The sequence below is a fragment of the Anas acuta genome, chromosome 23 (assembly GCF_963932015.1).
Source record: "Anas acuta chromosome 23, bAnaAcu1.1, whole genome shotgun sequence".
Classification (NCBI taxonomy): Eukaryota; Metazoa; Chordata; class Aves; order Anseriformes; family Anatidae; genus Anas; species Anas acuta.
Window position 1 is genome coordinate 5,892,403 of NC_089001.1, and position 6,962 is coordinate 5,899,364.

Here is a 6,962-nt window from a genome sequence, read left to right on the forward strand (position 1 = left end):
CTTCCTCTTGACAGAGGTTTCAGATCAGAACTTTTCCACATGGGTTATTTGTTTTTGTGGCTGTAATAGCTTTGCTTTTTCCTCCCCAACCCACCTTTTTATTATTTATTTATTTACTTATTTATTTATTTATTTATTTATTTATTTATTTTTGCACAAGGAGAGAGGAGAAAATCTTTATACCATTTGAATGCAAACGTATCTCAGTCTCTCGGGGATCAACATTAGCTGACACCAGTTTATTTAAAAAAAGAAATACTGGATCCTCCAGAGAGGTGCGTGTGGGGCGAATACAAAATGCTGTGTTTAAAACCAGCCCCAAGCCCTCCTTTGGGACATTTCCCTTGCCAGTGCTGCTGCTTTGTGACTTACCCACCCAGAGATTCATTCTGTTAATGAACCCAAAAGGGTTAGTGGGGGGCAGTTCCCAGAGCACCAAGCGATGCTCAGGTCTCTCCATGTCTTCTCCAAGCCATGGTGCCTCAGTTCAGAGAAAACCCCCGAGATATGCTAACCTAGTGACATCCTGGTGTTATTTCTTCTGTGCCCAGCCTGGTGGGAGATGGGGTGCTCACTCATAACTCTGCCTGTTTTTTGTAACACCCATCTTCACCACCACTTGATTGTTACCAGGAATCATCAAATCTGTGTTCACTTGTGTTGTTTTCCAAATCTCCCAAGCCCCAAAGCCTTTTTGTTCATGGCCATTAAATAGGCTCAGTGTGGAGGTACACACATAAGTGCCAAGGAAGAAGCTCTGAAGAGCAGATATAAAAAAAAAAAAAAAAAAAAACAAAAAAAAAAAAACATGAAGGAAACTACCTCCTCGTGAAATCAGGAGGATTTATGATCACACTGGCATGTAAGTACCAGATCTCTGGTGCTAAATACATATTTAAGTTTCACACTGAATATGGGAAATGTGCTAAACCATTTCTATAGTGTCCTGGCCTCTTTTTATGGGTTCATTGCCTGAAGCCAGATCAATAAAACTGTGCATTAAGGGGCCCTCAACCTACTTTTGGGAAGGCTGTTGGAAACCAAGGGCTTCTCAAATCTTTCTTCCCATCTTTTAGGAGGACAAATGCAGCTAGCCAGCATTTTTGCCAACACTTTCATTCCCATCTTATTTCACAACCCCTCTGTCTCCCTCCTATCATCCTCCCTCCCTGCACGTACAATTGCTGATGTCTTCCCAACCAGATGCACACCTGCAGGAAAAGTTGGCATCTTCTCTTTCCAAGCTGTCATAGAGTCAAATAGTTTATGAGTCCATTGATGACAGATAAATTAATTGCAGAAAATATGAATGACTTAATATTTTGTGTGCTAATATATATATATATATATTCTTTCTTTTAAATCCACATCATGGTATAAGATATATCTCAGGCTATTTGGGTCGTGTTCAGATTCCCATGTCTCACCGCCTACTTAAGGTGGCAGAAGATACCCTATGGCTTGTAAGCTCCTGGATTTGATGTTTTAAATATGCAACACAGCTCTTGTGGAAAGGTGCTTGACGGGTAATGAAGCCTGGACTAAAGATGGAAGTAGCAGGGACATTTGGAGGTGTGAAAGCATACCCAAATCCCACCGCACCCAGTAGTACCCAGATTCGTCCTACCCTGCTCAGCCTCAAGGTTTAGGCTCTCTTTGTAGGCATCAGAGAGAGAGGCAGTAATTCCGACCACCTCAGTTATTTTAGGCAACAGCAGTTGCACGGTGAGGGGAAAAAAGCTTTTTAATGCCCTGCTAAGGGAGAGGCATAGTCTTATATAAAAAACGTGAGAATCTACAGCTTTTGTCTCACCCCCCTATGACAGTCTTCTGTGATGGATGATATAAATGCATAATTCATATTTGGTCTGTAGTCAAAGCTAAGGAGAGTAATAGGGGTTTGCTTGAGTTTGATTCAGCCCCCATCATCAGGCAAGTGCTTGCAGAGTCAGCAGGAGCCCAAATTACGTGTGTAGCTGTCCTGGATGTGGGTGTTGTAAGCACAGGTTGACTCTGGCCACAAGAGATTGCCCTTATATTTATGCATTGATGACTAACCCATTACTGCTCAGATAGCTATCTATAGTCAATATATTAGATCATCGCGGGCTATTGATCCAACAAGCTTCAATTATCTACTTAGATTTAAAAGAATTTCAATTTGTGGATTGAGAACAATCATCCATCTGCTTTATGCAACAATAAGCAGCAGGATTGATGAGCAGCCTAGAAAACTTGACATCTGAGGGAAAACCGAGTAAGACGGGGTTGTTCATTTGAGAAAAGGGAGCTTGGAGAGAGAGAGAGAGAGAGAGAGAGAGAAAGGTAAAAGCCAAGCAAAATATTAAAGTGAGGCAGCGAAATAGCTTCTCTTCAGTCTCAATAGGATGAGTAAGGAGCGTAGTTGAATTGTAGTGAAGGGGATCAGGCTGACCCTTAGGAAACATCTAAACATAATAAAAAAGCAGAACACATTCCTTACGGAAATAAGGAATTTGAGCCATTTAAGAATAGGAAAGACAAGTATCAAACATGGATTAGATAGAGTTGTCTCTGCCTTTGCATTGAGGGCACAGGTAGGTTAGAAGGTGATTCAAGGTTGCTCTCTATCTCTGCTTTCTGTCATTGCCAGACTTCCTAGAAAACATTTGGGTACAACACTGTCAGTATCGGGGCTGAAGTGGATGTTTATAGTTAGACATGTATTTAGCCAGTCTGCAGATCTTGCAGCACTAGAGTCAATGGCAGATTTTGTAAGAGCAATCCTCCTCTTTCTTATAATCAGTCCTTAAAGAAAACTCAGCAGCAGTACTGCTTAGAAGTAAGAGCTTGGATTAAGACTGTGCACGAGACTTTGCCCCCCGCTCTTTAGTAGACTTTAGAAGTTCTGAAACCAAACTATGCAAGTAGCAGACACACAGCGACAGTTTGGTCTGTAAACTTCGTTCCATGTTGGGGATGAATGAGGTCACCCTGCCATCTGCATCACACCTCCAGGTACATGATGCTTTACGAACAACCCGAAGGTGGGACTGCTGCACAGAATTGCTCCCATGCACCAGGAGAAGACCACCGAGCCTGCTGTGCTATCCCAGTGCAGACCCTGCTGCCTGAGCTCTTCAGCCACCCTGTTATTGGTGGTTTTCCCCCAAATTCTGCCACCGATTCCAACAGTCCTTGTTAAGCCGCTTTGCCTCCCTCCATTTCCAGACTAGAGGCAGACGTTAAAGCACAGCATGACTGGCTCCCAGGCCAGGCAGCATTCAGCAACGCTCTCTGGGCTGAAGGCAATGCCATTGCTCTGCATCTGTAATAGATTTTTGTTCAGTGTAGTAATGCATCACAATGACTGTTAATTGTGTCTGTGTTTTTCCAGGGGAATAATTATTTAGATGAGGAGGAGGAGGTTCTTCCCCACTTGCTATTTAGCCTGTAGGATGTCAACAGAAAACAAGCCCTAAGTGGCAGAGGCCACAGTACAAGCCAAGCAAGCAGAGCAAGGTCTGTGCCCTGCTCCCAGGGACGATAATTTGTTCAGGTAGTAATGTACAAACCTTAGGGGTGTTCATTTTGGTTTAAGCTTGGGTGATCTGGAGGGAAAACTGATTTCCTGCCTTTAGAGACATTCCACCTTAATGTAAAATAAATAAAGAAAGAAAAGCTTTGAAATCAGAGGAGAACAAAGCCAATGGAAGAGAATCTGGAGAGCTGTGCTGTAGAAGACACCCTCTCTATAAAAAGTGACTTTTGATAATTGCTGGAAAAGTGCCGGAGAGTATTTTGGGAGAGAGGAAAAAAAAATTAATGTATGACCTAATGTTTCTGGAACCCATCCACCAACCTGTGTGCCCCATGGCTGTTTAATTTTTTTAATATGCCTTTCCAAAATGCATTTCACAATCCAGATTGTTTTGTGTGCAATTCAGAGAGAGGCTGTACACCTCCCTTTCAAGGGCCCTCTCTGGTCTCTGCCTGGAATGGCTTTTATTCAGGTGAGAAGCAGATAACACCTCTAAAGCCAGTTCTTCATCAGCAGTAACAACTCGAAGACCTCATTAGAATGGAGCCATGAGGAAGGGTGATAATTAAACTGGAGTGTAATTAGATAGATGCTCTGTAGTATTACTGCTCCTACTATAACTGCTACTGCTACTACTGTAAAACAGCAATAAAAGAAGAAAATTCCAAAGGCGAAGTATGACTAATGAGTAAATGTAGTTATTTATACTATCATATGTCATTTCTGTTACTTTTTAATATATAAATATATCCGGGATGATTCTATGCAGTCTGTGTCTCAGTGAGGTTTCCTAGACCTTTTTTCCCATGGGGAATGATGCTGTGATCTCTCGGCTCCTACCGGGAAATGCTGCCATCTCTGTAGGTTACATAGTGCAGGATCATGATCCGAGTCTCTTGAGGACACAGAGCGAAGTGGGACTAGCAGTAAGATGTAAGTGATAATAGATAAAGTAATTAACCACTGGATCAAGAGTTCATGTAGAACGAGGCTTTTTTTGCGTATTTTCCAGACAAAGCTTCTCTTCAAATGTGGTATTATAAATGAACCCAATGGTAATGGCTTGATATAGGAATTAATATCTATTCTTTTCTGGACTGGATTTAGCAAGAAGCTGGCCTAGGCAATCATTACATTCACTTCTGACTGTAAAATTGTTTGTCTGTATTAACCAGTTACTGCACACTGGTTTCAAAGCTATCTACACCAGAGGGGATGGGGGTTGATGTACTTAAAGACTTTTTTTAAACGTCTGTGTACGTTTTCTTTCAGAACTTTGTATACACTTCAGAACTGTGTATGTGTTCTTTTAGGGCATGCATCTCCCTAACACATTCCTGATAGAGGATGAGGACTGTGCCCAAGCTCATCCCATGTGATAGGTGCTACTGCCATCACGTATGGGCTATGCACCAGCCTCAGCCCCTCCCTATTCAGCATTCCAGAGATCTCTCAAGAGGAAACCGTGTTTGCAATACAGTGTTCCCATGGGGCTTGGGGACACCGGGAGCATCCAGCTGAATTTTACACCCCCATTTATAGGTTGCCCAGAGAAGCCGTGGATGCCCCATTTCTGGAGTTGTTCAAGGCCAGGTTGGATGGGGCCCTGGGCAACCTGACCCAGCTGGAGGTGTCGCTGCCCATGGCAGGGCTCTGGAACTTGATGGCCTTTATCCTTTCCTATCCAAGCCATTCCACGATTCTATGAATTTGTGACAAGAATCTGGCAAGCTGCTTCAGGGTGCTGGGACCTGATCTCTAGACATCTGTGAGAGCTCAGTCTGGACATGTGTGGAGATAGTTTCAAGCATGAATCTTTACCTTCTAACCTCCCGGCCTCCCCTGTCACACCCTTCCAGCTCAGACTCTAGCTGTGCCATGTGAGCCCACATTTTCCATTTGATTTTACAGCCTGTAGGGCTGTTTGTACAAGATTGGCCGGTAGGGATGTTAGCAGATTACAAATCAAAGGGAAGGAATTTGCTCCAGAAAATGCAATGGCAGTGATGGCTCCCACCGAAGCCTTCATCAGACGTAATTAAACAAAGCTTCATATTAGGAAAGTGCTTGTACTTGCTAGCTCCCCTAGGCTGAACTGGCTCTTATTTCCCATCAGTTAACTCTTTCAGGCTCACTCTGTACATGAACAGTGATTGAGAGGCCCCCAGGCAGTAAAGCAAGCTCCTGTCCCCAGCCCGTGCATGTAGCATCTCTCCCTGCTCTCCCATGAGAGATGGGAGCAAGAGCAATGGTTAATGCAAGACCACAGGAGCCTGAAATAGCATCTTTCATGCTGCTTTTTAGCTCCATGACACTGCTGAAATGACAGCAGCAATAGCCATTTCAGCCAACAACAGTGACTAAGACATGAGAGCCACCAGACCCAAAAGCATAACTCTCCGCAGTCCATGGAAAACAGCCAGGACATCAACTATTTGGTACAAAAGTCACATTTCTCAGCTCACTGGCAGTTACTGTTTCTCTCTCTGCAGTTCCACGTTTTTCCCTGCTAAATGGGGGCAGTAGCTCATTGCTACATCACGCCGGCCTCACGACCTGCGAGGATGCACTCAAGGGGAAGGCAGGAGCTTCAGGCAGAGCTTTGCTCTGCATTTTGCAGTGCAGGAGTGCTCAGGGAGGATTTATGAATGCCGTGTGCTCTCCTGGTGAACTGCATCTGCCAGCAGCCGAGAAGCTTTGTAGAGAAGAAATAAGCTGGGAGAAAACTGAATGTCTCAAAGCCAACCTTCAGCAAATGCTTGAAGGTTGTTAGAGAAGCAGCTGAGAAGCTTTAAGGGCTTCTCATTTCCCTCATCAGCCTGCAAAGTTTGAGGCCAAAGGGGTGAAAGTCAGAAGATACAGCAGATCAGAAGGATGATAGCATTTACGGAAGAAGAGCAGGGACCAGAGATGCTTTGGGGAACAGACTGAGATTGAGGGCAGCCCTGGAGCATTGAAAGAAATTGGCAGGCAGTGAGAGCAAGTCCTATTTCCCTCCTGCGAAATAACTTTTTCTCTAAACTTTTGTCTTAAATGTGCCTGTTGTTCGTAAAAATTACCTTCTTGCTGCTGTTCCCCGCTGGTGGTGGATGTAGCAGTGCCAGGGGTTGCTGTGAGGCAGGCCAGGGCTTAAGAGGCAGGGGATTAAGCAGCAACAGGCTGCACATGTGAAGCAGTTAAGCCTCAGGTGGCAAATGGGGCTTGTGGGGGTGATTAGTGGGTGTGACAACCCCAGTATGGACTTAGTAGACCTGGAGAGGGTGTTTTGGTGTGGTGTTTGCAACTGAGCCTCCATCCCTGGTTGTATCCCCACTGAAGAGAAGGCAGGTTGTGGGCCAGGTTGTCTGTGTATGACCAGCAGACAGAGCAGAAGTAAGCATTTAATCCAGTACGGGCTTGCCAGGAACTGTGAGTTAGTCCCCCTTTCCATAATTCAGCTACT